General features: G+C 38.7%; 1 protein-coding gene across 33 annotated transcripts in view; it reads right to left on the bottom strand.

The window, feature by feature from the left end:
• The window catches only part of LOC121482302 (ABI family member 3 binding protein), a 241,038-nt gene that overhangs the window by 224,918 nt on the left and 434 nt on the right, over positions 1 to 15,686 (bottom strand). The gene's annotated exons all lie outside the window — the stretch shown is intronic.

Below are 15,686 nucleotides of genomic sequence, written 5' to 3'. Positions count from 1 at the left end.
AAGGAGATAACAGCGTGACCTGATCCAAGTTTGTCCCAGGAGGCCCATTTGTTCCTCAGGGGAATTCAGGGATGTAGGTCAGCTACGGGGTGGATCTTGATCTGGTTCTCTTTAAGCTATCTTGGGCACAGGTCGACTTTCCTAAACGATAGCAGGACCAATACAGACTCACCCTTGGCCTTAGGCCAGTCCTGAATTGGCCTCTGGAATGAAAGTCAAGGATATCTATTAAGTCCTCAGAAGGCCTGGTCTTTTTTCTTTTTTTAAAAGATTTTATTTATTTTTTCATGAGAGAAACAGAGAGAAAGGCAGACACAGGCAGAGGAAGAAGCAGGCTCCCTGTGGGGAACATGATATGCGACTTGATCCCAGGACCCCAGGATCACAACCTGAACCAAAGGCAGATGCTCAACCACTGAGCCACCCAGGCATCCTGAAGACCTGGTCTTTAAACTGCTCTAAACTATCAAACATTTTCTGTGATTACTTTAGAAGGATATTTGTTTATAAATTGTTTCCAATCACTCTTTGGTCAATATTCACACCCAGTTTTTTTGGTAATGGATCCAAAAATTATCCTCCAGAATTTATTTCCTCTCATTTTTTGGCTATAGGCAAGTTACATTTCCAAAGCCATAGACCAATAATAATAATAATAATAAAAAAGATCTGTGCTTCTCATTCTATTTTCACTCCACTGAAATCATCCTTTAAATTATAATAAAAAGGCACTATCTGTATTATCTATTGTAACATAGTAAATTAACCCAAAGCTTAGAGACTTAAACAACAAAAAGCATTTATTATCCACGCAGTTGCTGTGGCAGGAAGGAACAATTCAGAATCTCTCCTGAGATATTGTCAAGATAACTGACCAGAGCTGCAGTTATCTGAAGGCTGTCAAGGTGAGGCTGGAGGGTGCACTCACAAAATGGTGCATTCATATGGCTATGAATGGAGGAAGAGGAAGTCACAGTTTCTCACCACGTGGACCTCTCCACAAGACTTCTCCAGATTGAGTGATCCAAGATCAAGAGCAAAGTGTGAACTGCCATGTCTTTTATTACCTAGTCTCAGAAGTCACACATCTTCATTGCACTTCCTTGTATGCTAACGGAATACAGGCCAGCATGTTTCAGCGTGCGAGGGAATTCAAGAAGCTTAAATACGAGGAGGGGAGAATCATTGAGGGTCATTTGTATACTATACTTCCACATTTAAATGTTCTGCACCACGACAAAATCAACTGCATAAAACAATGTGTTCACATCTTAGTTGTGAAGTTTGAGGATTTTTCATGAACCATGTGAAAGCCCTTTCTGCGTGTTCCATGCATATAGTGGTAATCCTTCTAGCCACTTATTTGATACATCCTAATTCTAATTCAGTAATAGGCACCTGCTTAGACATATGACTCTTAACTTTTATTGGTTTCTAGACATCTTTGAGAATCTCAATACCTAGGAGCCAATACCCTCCAAAATGTACATACAAGTGCACTACTTACCATAGAGCTTTAAGAGTTTTATGGATTCTTAGAGCTAAGAAACTCTAACCTGCAAGCTACATACAAGTGTTTCCAGCTGGCCACCAAATACAAATGTCATAGCTAATGCTCAATAATAGGTTTATATCCAGTACTAGCCAGCCCCTTGGCTAGTACTGGACATAGTCTATGTAAGTCAAAATAACAAAGAACTTTTAAGCTAAGCATCAAATTCGTCTTCAGTTTCACAATTAATTGTTCTTGACTGACCTGGTAAGCTGTTTATATTTTATAGTGGGATTTCTTGAGTTTGGGTTACACTTAACAGATGCTTCAGGCTAATATTAAGCATTAACTTTAATATATATATGAATGATTCTCACTAATATCTCATAATATCACCACAAACTTTGCTGCCCCAGTTTTAAACGTTATTCACTACCAAACAAGATTATATTAATGGTGAATGCTGCTCAGGGCTCCAGCCAGGTATGCAAAAAGGTGGTTTCTAGGTATAAAGGCAGATGGAAGTTAATCATAAGAACTAATGATGAGGGCAGCCCCAGTGGCACAGCGGTTTAGTGCCGCCTGCAGCCCAGGGTGTGATCCTGAAGACCCTGGATCGAGTCCCATGTCAGGCTCCCTGCATGGAGCCTGCTTCTCCCTCTGCCTGTGTCTCTGCCCCCCTCTCTCTCTCTCTGTGTGTCTCTCATGAATAAATAAATAAAATCTTTAAAAATAAATAAATAAATAAATATTTAAAAAAAAAACTAATGATAAACTTACTGTCTCAAACTAAATTTTTTTCTGCCGACATGTAGCCATACTGAACAATGGAAACCATGGGTTCTTCAAGTGCTATAAGAAGCTAGCTAAGTTCCTCTTAACCAGTTTTTTGAATTAGTGTCTCAGTGCTTGGTGCTGATTAGATAAAAAGATCAGTATTATTTCTCTACATACAGTAGAGAATGAGCAGTTATAGTTGCTAAACATGCAGATTACCAGACTTACTAAGTCAGAATCTGGTATGCATGTACTAAGGGGAAGGTAGGGCTCTGCATACTTAGTCAATGGCTTGCAAAAATGTGGTCCCAGGGCCAACAGGACCAGTGGTAACTGGAAACTTGTGAGAAATACAGACTCTCTGGGCTGCCTCATCTCTGATCTACTGAGTCAGAAACTCTGGGGATGGTGTCCAGCACTCTGAGGTTTAATAAGCCCTCCAGATGATCCTGATACTCACTCAAGTTTGAAGACCACTGTGCTTAGTGAGTCCTTGCTCCTAATATAGTATGAGAATTATTATCTCCAGGTTTATTAAACAGTCATATCTCATAAAACAAAGTTCATAGGTTTATTTTCCTATTCCCATCTTCCACAACCAGAGCTTGTGGAGGGATGTAGGATGCAAGTGCCATAAAGGAGGAAAGGTAGGTGGGAGAGAGAGAAAGCAGATTAAATAGAGATACATGTTCCTCCCCTTAAAAAAAGAATAATAAGGAAGAAACAAACACTTTCACAAAATAGGAAAGTACCTAGAAAGAAATATACCTAAAAAGATCTTGATTTTACTAATGCTTATCCTTTAATGCCTTTTAAATTATTTAATAATATAATTTACAGGAAGTTTATTTAGTGTTAACGTTTGTGGTCCCTTTGTGGCCTGTGAACCTCTGGCCGTGAAAAGGAATGTTTGAAATGGATGTTTCTGGGACACCACAAAAACCTTACAGATGACATGTGAGCATGGGTTATGACGACTTTGGAAAACACTACAACAGTAAATACTTGTTGTCTTAATTTTCTGACATAAGTGAAAACAGATGCTTGGAATGAATGGCCGATTAAGAACAAGTGTTATATAATGTAATTCAGCTGACAAATTTAGGGGATTATAAAACTAAATTGTGTTCTTTGTAAAGAGCTGAGAAAGGCACCTGAAAGTATTTGAAAAAGCTGGTGTTGGTGAAAAATTTTTAAAGTGAAATTTCTTGCCAAGAGTATGTATATGGAGAAGGAATTTTGACTAACCATGAGGGTGAAGTATTGTTACTTCTTTAAGTGATTCAAGGATATTTTTAATTACTCTTTCCAGTGATTGAGTTGTAATATCAATATTTAAAATTTGAGTTACTGTTTTCCAAAACAGGATATTAAAAATAATCACTTGCTCCAGTGAAAGACTATTTATAAAGATTTTTCAACTAGATTGTTCCATATAAGAGCAAACCTCTTAACCACAGTAATATCAGTACAATTTATCAATCAAAAATCAGTGGTGCATCACACCATGTTTAATCCATTTCTAGATCTTTTATCTATTTCATATTTATTGGTTTTTGGTTTGCATCTCAAAGGGAACCAGCACAATAATGCAGCATGTCCCACACATGCGTAAGTACCCACATCTGGATCTGGAAACCTAATTTTATATATATATATTTTTTCTTTTCAGTCATTATTATGGTAGGTCATAGCTGAAAAAGTCTAGAAGCCAATAGAATATATAAAGTTTCTGTGGCAGAGAATTCTAACCCAAGCACAAGGGTTAGAATTTGAAAAAGACATGAAAGCAGAAAAGAAGAGGCTGGAAAGAGAAAAAGATTTGGAAGTCATCTGTTGAGTATAGCAAAGCAAGGGCGGAGCTAGAGAAACAGATCACAGAGGGAGATTGGCACATTGAAATGGTATTAAATGCCTGCAACTGTGATCCAGTTGCCAATTTGAGGATCACATTTCATGGGGACATTTGATACAGAAACTCAGTTTCAAGGAAATGTTGGCTCCCCGTGAAATGAAGAGAAACATGGTGTTTGAACTTAAGACCTAACTCAATGAGCCTCGGGAAAACAGCAAAGTTCTTCAAAACATCAAAACATCAAACTCCAACAACTACAATGGAACAAATAGAAAAGCGACCTTACAAAATAACACTATTGTGTTTGGCTTTTATTGTGCATATGCTGTTGCCATAATTCAAGAGATATAATAGCTAATGCCATCTTCAAACCCATTTAAGAATGAACTGTGGTGTTAACATACAGTTATAGCGTGTCCAATCTGATAGGCTTAGAGCCTATCAGATGAATGTAAATTTATGCTTTTTGTAAGCTTGCTGATGCTAAGATAAATGAGTGGGAAACCATATTTTCAGTCAAGTGGAACATTTAGTATGACATAGAAACACCCAGTGCTGCCTCGAAAAAATTATGAAGCGTGCATTGTTTTCTGAAGGGATGATTCCTACTGTATCTGAACAGATAAAGCGTCAGCTGTGAGGTGTAAAAAGGGTCCCAGTGGCCTGCAGAGAAGGCTGGGAGTGGAAGCCAGGAGAACGTTCTGAGGATTCCTTTCTCCCCATTGATAGAGGAAGAAGAGGAAAGGAGGGAAATAAGAGGAAAAGGGAGGGAGAAGGAGGATGAAAGGAGAGGAAGATTAGGAACAAAAAGAGAAGGCAAGAAAAAAATTCTCATTCAGTGGCTGATCAAACCAACACAGTACCTGAGAGTCACTAGATAGAGGGTAGCAGGCGTCCAGGGGAAATTCAAGTCCCACAGAACTGCATCCCAAGGATATGTGGAGATAGAACTGACCAAGAACCACAACTCACGCTTCCAAATCTCTCATAATAAAACATAAATCTGCTCTAAGTCGGGCCTTCCAAACCCCTGCAGAGAGTTGGACAAAGAAACAGGAGCAGGATGCTGATGGAAAGAATTATGCTTAAAAAATCCACAATGTCATGGTTCCTCTCCTCAGGCCCTGGGTCCCCATGAGTCTGACCCACTATGGGCCAAGGCCTGGGAAACTGCCATCCAGCAATGGCGTATTCTTATAGCTCAGCATCCTTTTAGGAAGGGTCCAGGGGACTAGAGCATGGCAGGTAGAGATTTTCCAAAACTGCGTCTGGTCTTCACATCCTCTCTTATTTAGGTTAAGAAAGTGACTACCAAAAAACAAAACAAAACAAAAACCCCAGTTAAAATCACCCTACTAAAAATAATAATAATAAATAAATAAATAAAAATAAAAAATAAAAAAATAACCACCCTACTATTATTCATTAGTGGAAGGTAAAAAGAGAACTGTTGTTTTTATTATACCCTTTTCTCAGGGAAGCAGATCGAATTTCAGCAAGGTCAGGTCACTTGTCCACTAGTCCCTATTGCTATTTTCCAATATTTGCCATTTCAATTCATGATGAAACCCCAGACTAATCTGCAGTGGAAGAACATGGGCAGCATCATTTTCCTTCTAATTCTGGCAAAAATATGAGTAACTAGGGAATTATTCTGCGACAACAGGATCATTGGGGTGTTAGAGGATGAACCAGCAGACGGAAGGAGCGGCTGTTCTTCAGATCATCCGACACCTTGTCCTCCGCTTACTACCTAGAGATGCTTTAATTCCATCTGGGAAAGTGAAAGGAGGAGAAAACTGTCTCGTATCCCCTGCTGGCATATCTGTAACAGGACTGAATTCCAGATCTCTCTGCCAGCATGACTTTGGCAGGTGCCCCAAACTCCTCCTTCAACGACAGATTCTGCTGCTCTCAGAAAAGGAAGGCCTGTTAGGTCTCGCACGCCCACGCACACGTGTGCACAGTGGGCTCTCAACAGGGCCCTTAGAAAACCAGAATGTTTTCTTATCAGTTAGCAGAATGGAAAAATCAAAGAAGGGCATTAAGGAGAAAGGAAACCTGCAACTCTATTCGGGCATCTTGTCCGAAGCGAAATACCCCAAACTTTGCTAGCAAGAGTTTATTCTCCACTTAGAAAGGAGAGACCTTTCATTTTATTAGAAATTCAGTGGAATACATTTCAAAGATGTTTCAGATTAGAAGCCATCCTATGTGCTCACAAATTATCCATAACATAACACAGACAGAAGATGAGCTGGAATGTATATGGAAAACGTGCACAACTAAAGGGACAATTGCCAAAGATGATTCATACAACTTGGGCCTTCTAAGTAGGGAAATTAATTGTGCATTTGCTTAACTCCTGTATTTTGTATTAACTGGGATCGTGCTTTGTTTTTCTTAATATATTATTTTTTCTTTTATTTAGATACATGACTTAAAGCTAGTACATGGCAACAGTGGACTAGCATAACTCTTGCACATTTTGTCTGGTAAATAAGGATAAAGAATTGAGACACAGATAGTTTCATCTAGAAGAAAATTAGTTTTCTGTAGCCAAATAGTTTAGATACAACTTTCTCAAACTCCTTGAAGGCAGGAAATGTCTTACCCATCTTTGTAATCCTGATATCAATTTTTTTAATGCTACTTGAATGACAGAAGGAATAAATTTAAGTTCTGTCCTGAAAAACATAATCAACCATAGTTTCTCAGATCTAGCTTCTGAGACTTTATAAAAGAAGAGATTGGGTTCTCATTCATTTGGGGAATATGAATAATAGTGAAAGGGAATATAAAGGAAGGGAGAAGAAATGTTGGGAAATATCAGGAAGGGAGACAGAACATAAAGACTCCTAACTCGGGGAAATGAACTAGGGGTGGTGGAAGGGGAGGAGGGCGGGTGTTGGAGGGGAATGGGTGACGGGCACTGAGGTGGACACTTGACGGGATGAGCACTGGGTGTTTTTCTGTATGTTGGTAAATTGAACACCAATAAAAATTAATTTAAAAAAATAAAATAAAATAAAATAAAATATGCAAAAAAATAAATAAAAAATAAAAAAAAAGAAGAGATTGGTACTTATGTTCTAACACCAAAAACAAAGGTTTATCCCAATTTTATTTATTTTTTTTTCCCAATTTTAAACATTTCCTTATTCTGTGTAGTTTGAGAAGGGAATCTCAAAATTTTTTCAAATAAGGCTTTAAAATCCTAGAACAAAGCAGCAAAAATTTAAAAAAAAATTATCTATGAATTGATGTTAAAACTTACATAGCAAAATCTGTCACTTCTAACTTTTAAATTTTACACTGCACTCATCCAGAAAGACTTATCAAGCACTTGAATATTCAAATTTTCAAAACTGTAGATTGATGATTCTCAACTCTGGTCATACTGGAACCACCAGAGAAATTTTTAAAATTCTCCCATCCGAGGCCAGTCGAATCATAACTGAGTAGGGAAGCACAACAGTGCTGATACTTTTTTAAAAAATATTTTATTTATTTCTTTGAGAGAGAGCAAAACAGAGAGCACAAGCAGGGGTAGAGGCAGAGTAGAAGAAGCAGCAGGCTCTCCATGGAGCAGGGAGCCCTATGTTGGGCTCCATCCCAGGGCCCTGGGATCATGACCTGAGCCGAAGGCAGACGCTTAACCGACTGAGCCACCCAAGTGCCCCAAGAGCTAAACTTACTCTAAAAGAAAACATTGAATTTTTATATCATCAATGAAGTTGGGACTGGACCTCAGCTTTATCTATAATTAATTTCTAATCTGACCAGTAGGTGCTTGGAGTGGGTGGACTTGGTCTGCTTTTCTAATGAATAGACTTTCATTATATAGTCTGTGACTGGAGACCAATAACGAACCTGCTATGAAGCTGTCACATCTCCTACCTCCTTTTCAGAATTCCACAGGGAGGAAGATTAGCTGACTTCATGGCTTGTTGTACCAAGAAAGCCTAAAAACCACAGGCTAACTTTAAGGTCCCTAAACATCCATCAAAATCACTGGGAATACAAGTCAGGGTTTTGTTAGTTCAGGGAAACCTACAACACACCCTAAAATTCTCACTGTGGAAGTTTCTTGGTGGGGACACGCCAAGCTAAGAGGAGCAGCAGAGTAAGCCCTGATTCAGTCTTCCTGTCCACAGGACCTCAACAAAGTAAACTGAGACCATGAAGTTTACACTTCTTATGATGTACCTCATAGGCCTCCAGGACAATCCAAACAAGCCCAACAATCCCAATCTCTGTGGGCTAGAGAAACACACACACACACACACACACACACGATTCTCTAGCATTAAACATTCTACAAGTTTCTGGATATCATGTTAAGAATATATCCTGCATACAAACCTAAGTTCTGTTTTGATTCCTAGAGCATATGGAAGAATTTTATTAATAGCAAAAAGGATCTAAAAGAAGCTCCTTTGGTTCATCCAATTGTCTCCATCACATCCATGAATATAAGTATACTTTTTTCCTCCAAATCCAAATTTAATTTGACCTTACAACAATTCTTCCATTTACTGGAGACCCACCCATTGATGTTTCAGAAGCATATTTTATGGGGACTGTACCATTCACTCATTAGGGGTTACTTTCTTAATATTTATCTATTTTCTTAGAGAAAATTTTTGTCTCGTGTTTTCTCTTTCTGTTTGAGAGATGTTGGTATCTAAGTCTTACAATGAAAAGTGGAGCTTCTATCTGGGGAGAATTTACTTTGCATATCCATCCACATGGGATCAACCACATTTGATGTGCCACAGAGGAAATCAGCAGAGGAATTTAGGCATTGACCGGATTCTTGCATACAGAAAATTATGTCCTCAATATTTGATTTAAGGCTTTGCACTCTCACCATATTTCTCTCTATTCTCAGCGATTTCCTAGAACTGACCCCAACCATGGTGGGAGACAGATTGGCAGCGTGCCTAATGGGCATCTGCCACTAAAGGCCAAATTCTATGGGAATTGGATGGGTGCTAATGCTCAAACCCCAATATTCTCTGGAGTTATATTTCCTAAATTCATACTTCCACTATGTCACTTACTAGCTAGATGACCCTAACAACCATTGACCATTGTGAGGTGGGTAGGCTCTGAGATTACTCCCAATAATGCCCATCTCCTGGTAGTCACTCCCTTGTGTAATCACCTTATATGACAAAATCTATAAGTTGCTTCTAACCAATAGAATATGGAAAAGGTGATAGGCTTTCATTTCCATGATTAGGCTACATAAGATTATAATTCCCATCTTGCCTGAAGATGTGTCTGGGTTTGTATACTCTGATGAAACAAGCAGCCATAATAGAAAGGCCCATGTGCAAAGACCTGAAGTGACCTCTGGTCAATAGCCAGTGTTCCTCAAGGAACTGGATTCTACCAACAAACACAAGAACTTGGAAGTCGATCTTTCCCCAGTCAAGCCCCAACCCTGACCAACTCTCTGTTCAGCCTGTGAGAGACATCCAAGGAGAGGCTTCAGCTAAGCCAGACACACTCTCCTAACTCACAGCAACTGTGAGATAATAAATGTGGGTTATTTTAAGATGATGACTTTATTGTAATTTGTTATGCATCAATAGATAACTAACAAACTCTTTAAGCTTAGTTTCTCATCTGTGGAATGGGAGAAATAATAACATATCTTTCATAGGCATGAGGATAAAATGAGATAATTTATTTAAACACTTAGCATTAAACACAGTGCCTGCTTTAGAGTAATATGGTTGTTATCCTATTCTTTTTTTTATTAAACAGTTTTTTTAAAGATTTATTGATTTATTTGAGAGACAGAGAGTGCATAAGTGGGGTGAGGGGCAGAGGGAGAGAGAGTGGGGAAGCAGACTCCCCACCAAGCGTGGAGCCCCACGTTGGACTCTGAGGACCCAGAGCTCATGACCTGAGCTGAAACCAAGAGTCAGATGCTTAACCAAGTGAGCCACCCAGGTACCCCCATTATCATATTCTTTAATGTGATTTTAACAGGATATATGTATTGAAACCATTGTTTTTCTATTTTTAGCACATTCCTTCTTTACATTTTTATTTTACTATTCTAATATCTCTCACTCTAGATTATCCTATATATATTTTACTTTTACATTTATTCTTAGATTATTTTTATTAAGTTCATATATTTCCACATTCTTTCTTTTATATCTACTTTTTTTTTTATCTACTTTTATAAAGATAATCAGGAAACAAGCAAAAGGAAAATCTTTCTGAAGATGGTGACCCAGATAGAACAGTGGGTCACATCTCCTGAATGACCCCCTCTTTATTAAACACCTTACTTATGTCTTAGACAAATTTTCTATAAATGCATATTAGCCTACAAAAACATTTTAGCTGTCTTTTCTGTAATACAGTATAGATAAATTCTTCTATCTCAATTGTTCCACTGTGCCTCATTAACTTGAAAGAGGGAGGAAGGCTAAAATTCCTTACTGTTCAGTGTCTTGTAATCCTATATAGCAGCCCACAAAATGAAACAAAACCAGTGAATGTATAATTAACACAGGGGAACTTTATTTTTAAATCTTGGGTTCTAAACATGATAGTCTTAGCGTAAAAACAAATTATATTTAATCAATTTTTACATTCCTAGTACAAGTTTCTTTAAAGCAAGGCCTAAGTCTCATTCAGTTTTACCTAGTAGATGCTTAATAAACACCACTCGAATAGACAAACAAATCAATAAAACTTCCAAGAAACTTTGGAGCTTTCAAAGATGCTAAAATAATTCTCCCATGGTTTTCAAACTTTTTTGTTTCCTTTTAGCAGGGAGTCATTTTTTTCCAGTGTGTTCTCTGATGGTGATGCCAGTACATAAATATATACCACTTATTAAAAGGACAGTCCTACTCACTAGGCTTCTTTTGCACTTCCTACTGTACCTCTCCTCAATATCCTTGCCCTAAAATTAAAGAGATCCTCTCCAGCCCCTCACAAGTATCAATTTCCTTTTTTGGGAAATGGACTGGGCCATTGAAGGGACACATGAAATTTTCTCAAAGTGGGCTTGGGAATTATCCATGGAGAGTGAGAGCCAGGCGCCAGATAAGTGTCTAGGAAAGTTTACAGAGCAAGACATAGGAGTCTTCCTCTCTAAAGACAAGCTTCTATTCCCTCTTTATAATCAATCTTGGGGAGTTAGGGCAAATAGAGACAAAGAAGACACAGTTGCATCCTGTATGGACTCCCCAGTCCTGGCTTCTTCTCTGAGTACTTTTAACACCTGCCAAGCACTGGCACCTGGGGGTTACCAGTGCTCAGAGGCCCTGCAGCTGCCTCTTTTGGAAAGCCCCCTCACCTCTCAGCCATCCCCTTCCTTGCCCCAACTTATATTTGTCTTCCAGGCCACTACTTAAGGGCTTTATGCTCTCCTAATTCTTGATCCCTCCAAACCGGATTGAGTCCTTCTGGCTGTTCTCAAAGCTCTTTCTGCTTCACCTAAATTAGAGGATAATCTCACTCTATTGTCAGCTCCTTGAAGACAGGAGCCGAGCTGTGTCTACCAGCCTCAGTGCTCTGCATATACATAGGATCTAACTTATTACTTGAATAAATTAGCATATCTTCATGTAAAGCAGGGAACTGATATTACACAGAAATTAAGGGTATAGTCTTTTGCCATTTGCTGACTGTGTGACTTTGGGCAAATCACTTAAACACTCTGGACACAATTTTATGCTCTGTAAAAGAATGGTGCTTAATAGGGAGCTTTGAGAATTTAGATTTTTCCACATTAGAAATACTTAGCCCTAAATTACCACAGGCAATCTGAGCTCAAAATATGTTGATGAGTGTTATTAATAACCATGGTAGTTATTGTTATTATTACCATCTGTCCCTGTTTGTGTCTTTGGAATCAACAATTTCTATCCTGTCAGGTAAGAACCCGAGGCAAAGAGCCAGCTGCCTCTTCGCTCTGCCACATGCCAGGAGTCGCACCCAACAGCCTTATGCCTTCAGGCTATCTGATTACACTTGTATCTTGAATGTTCCTCTGTGATTTTCCTCACACGTGCCTCAGGACTGATAGAATTAGCTAGAAATAGTAGCCTTCACCTTCTGGCTGATTATAATCTTCCACACACAGGAGTTTCTGCAGAGGTATGTCAAGCCCCTCATGTCCCACTATAAGCTTTTGTTGGCTGCCTTCACTACCTATTGTTCCCTGTGGTTTTTATCTTAGCTTGGTATGCAACGGGGGGAAGAAAAGTTCTGTGGTGCCAAGAATAAAGATTCCAAGAGGTAGCTGGAGCACAGGGGCTTTCAAAAGTATAAAACAATGTAGTGATTCTTCTCAGGCCCTGTACGTTATGGTTTAAATCTCTTCTTGAAAAACAAGTTCAAGGGAGATCTCTCCAGGAAGCTCTGTGAGGCCTTACCAATCCCCAGGGAAAGCTGATCCTGAGGCAAAAGTGCAGCTTTCCATGGAGAAGAGCAACATTTGATCTTGATGATGGTCAGGCTAACGTCCAGGAGAGGTCATCTCTCATTGTCTGTAGAGCAACGGTTAAGTCTCTCGCCCCACCTTTCTGCCAAGAACATGATGCCTAAATTTACTGCCCTTCAAGAGATTTGTCTGACAATTTGGACACAAGATCACAAATTATAGTCTACATATTTTAAAATATTGATCCACTTTTCTATGACCCGACTAACATTATATCTCATCTCATCTAATTCTAAAACACTATGAGACAGTTGTCACTATTCCCCTGACAGATGAGAAAAACAAGGTTTAGCAAAGGTAAATGATTTACCGAAACACATACTCATTGAGTGGTAGAGGGGAGAAGAGGTCCATTCAAAGCAATCTCTAACTTTACTCTAAGCTTTTGAAAAGTAAGAAAGACTCTTCCAATATCTTATTTTCTATAACAAAGTGTGTGGCTAGGTATGCAAATAGGCATAAGACAAGGAACAAATGATATCTTAGTTAAAAAATAATTTTTCTTACAAATTGCCAACTATAAATATAGACCAACTATATATGTCAACTATACACATATAAAACATATAGGTATTTGTGTTTTAGGATATGTTCTTGGGAAAATGTGAAGATTAAGATAATGGCTCTGATATTTGCAGGACCCATTGGATTCACCAGAAGGGTAGGATTCACACATACAACTGCACAATGTAACTCCTAAGGTTTGGGGTAGAGAAACCAGCTCACCAGGTAGGAAACTGGCAGATCATGGATTTCTGACTTGAATCCAGTCCTGGTTCTGCCATCGATGGGGAAAAGTTAGTAGCCCTCCTGCTTTTCGGTGTCTTCATTTGTAAAATAAATAGTTAAGCTAGGGCAGTGGCTCCCAAATATTGGCCTATGATGAAATTTTCATTAGTTTATGATGAAGAGAGAAAAATGAAAATAGACTTATCCGTACAAAGTCATTTATTTATAAATATGTTAAAATGGCTTGCTCTTGTGAACAATGGGGATTTTGTTTTCTCTTTGAACATCCTCACACGACTTAAGTATGTCCTCTGTAATGGACCCCTGATAGTAAAAATGTGTCTGTATTTTTACCAGTTCATAAATCGAAAGGTCCAGCAACCACTCAATTAACGACTAATGTCCTATCTAGCTTCAAAATTCTATCCTCTTCTTAAATCACAGATGATATATCACTAACTGTGAAGGAGGAATGGAAAAGAAGAGAAACTCTTCTTTTATCCTTCCCCACCCCTTTATTCTTGTTTAGCTCAGCATTTCCCCAAGTGTGTTCTGTGAAAGGCAAGCCCCTGGCAAGATATTCCAGCTGTTTCACTAGAAAAAGGATTCTTAGTTAAACGAGTTTGAGAAACAATAGGTTAAAAATGGACAGATTTTTTTTTTTTTTTACTGAGTAATTTTCAGAACTTGTGAAATTCTTACATCTGTTGGGACTCCCCAAAAGACGACAAAGCATGAACACTCATTACGTTATCGGTGGAAAGCAGATGCATGCCCAACCGCCCCCCCCCCCTTGAGGACAGTACACCTATTCTTGAAACACAGTTTGAGAAAGGTGACTTCAGCTAACAGAAAGTTCCTCAGTAGCTTCCATAATAAAGATAAAACATACCCCAGAGACAAGGGGACTGCCAATTATTTGATATAATACAATTATTTTAACTTGACAGGGCTTTTTAACAATTACCAAAACTATGGATTTTCTTAAGATTACAAAGGAAACCTGGATAAAAATTCTTCAAATTAAAGTGCAATAAACTAGACAAAGTTTTGTGGCCATTTTGGGCAACTTTTCTCTTTCTTTTTTTTTTTTTTTTTAACCGCAACAAATAAAGGAAAACTGTGTCAAGAGATTTGTATCCAGTGATTGCAACATGATAATTAAAGCATTTGGAATTTGCAGAAGTCTGCAGGAACAGAATGATAGCTATCATCCCTACACAGTGAATCTGAGGTAAAATAAAACCATCTGGTAGGTACTGAGCCTAAGAAAACCCAAGTGATGTGTCCTTGTTAAATATTTCAGGAGGAACAATTCATTAGAAATGCCTGTGCCTCCTGATTGATTTACTTAAACACTTTCACTCTGATCAAGAAACAAAATTCGTGAGAGAAGAAAAAGGAGCTAATAGTGTATGTATGTATGTATTTTTGCATAATGATCTGATCAGAGATAAGAAGGTTTACTTGGCCCATTTTCTTGCTTTTTACTTCACCAAGCAAAAGGGTAGCTAGCCAGCCCCTCCAGCCTTCACATTCTGGATTCAAGTTACACTTAACCACACTGAGGAGAGAACAGTTTTCACTTGGGACAAGATGATTTTAGAACAAACTATCCAGAGGGAGGAACTAGGAAGGGTCTCCTGGATATTATGACACTAACAACCTTTCTCTCTGATTCTATGCACACCGGGTTTTTGACAAGCCTGCGGCTCTGCATTACCTCCAATATTTTCCATCACAGCTGTATAGTAGGTTCAGCCTGTTTTTCATAATCCTGCTGACTACAACAGTCTGCCATAAAAAGCCTTCACTGACCTGGAGTTGGCTTAGAAAATGCCTCTGCAGAGAAACAAAAAAAAAAAAAGTACATGCAACATCTAGGTTCAGGAGAGAGAGAGGCTAGCTCTCGTGGTGGTGCTGATAGGCGCAAAAGATTTTTAGGGTCTAAATTTAGGAAGTTTAATTTTCTTTTGATGCCATTTGTAAACAAAATACCAACACTAACATGAGAGCAATTTAGCCAGGAAAAGGGGGAGTGTCCCAGTCCAGCAGATCAAACCCTCTTCCAAACTGCCCTGGAGAGAAGTGTCTACAAATTAGCACATGACCCTACTTTGGCATGCCCTGCCAAGTCCCTCAACCCCTAAGTTAGCAAGTACGTGTGAGGTAACACCATGCAGAGTTTCAGAATTAGCCTTTTTTTTAGACCTAAAGCCAGTCCTGGTTTAGTCTCTGGGAAGGGGAATAAAAACACCAAACAACTCTTTTTAAGAGGCTCCCGTACCCACCTACATATGATTCAAAAAAATACAAATACTGTAAATTTGAATCTGTAGGAGTCAAGCTAC

The sequence above is a fragment of the Vulpes lagopus genome, chromosome 1 (genome assembly GCF_018345385.1).
Source record: "Vulpes lagopus strain Blue_001 chromosome 1, ASM1834538v1, whole genome shotgun sequence".
Taxonomy (NCBI): domain Eukaryota; kingdom Metazoa; phylum Chordata; class Mammalia; order Carnivora; family Canidae; genus Vulpes; species Vulpes lagopus.
Note: the sequence above shows the minus strand (reverse complement) of the source record. Positions and strands in the feature narration are given on the sequence as shown.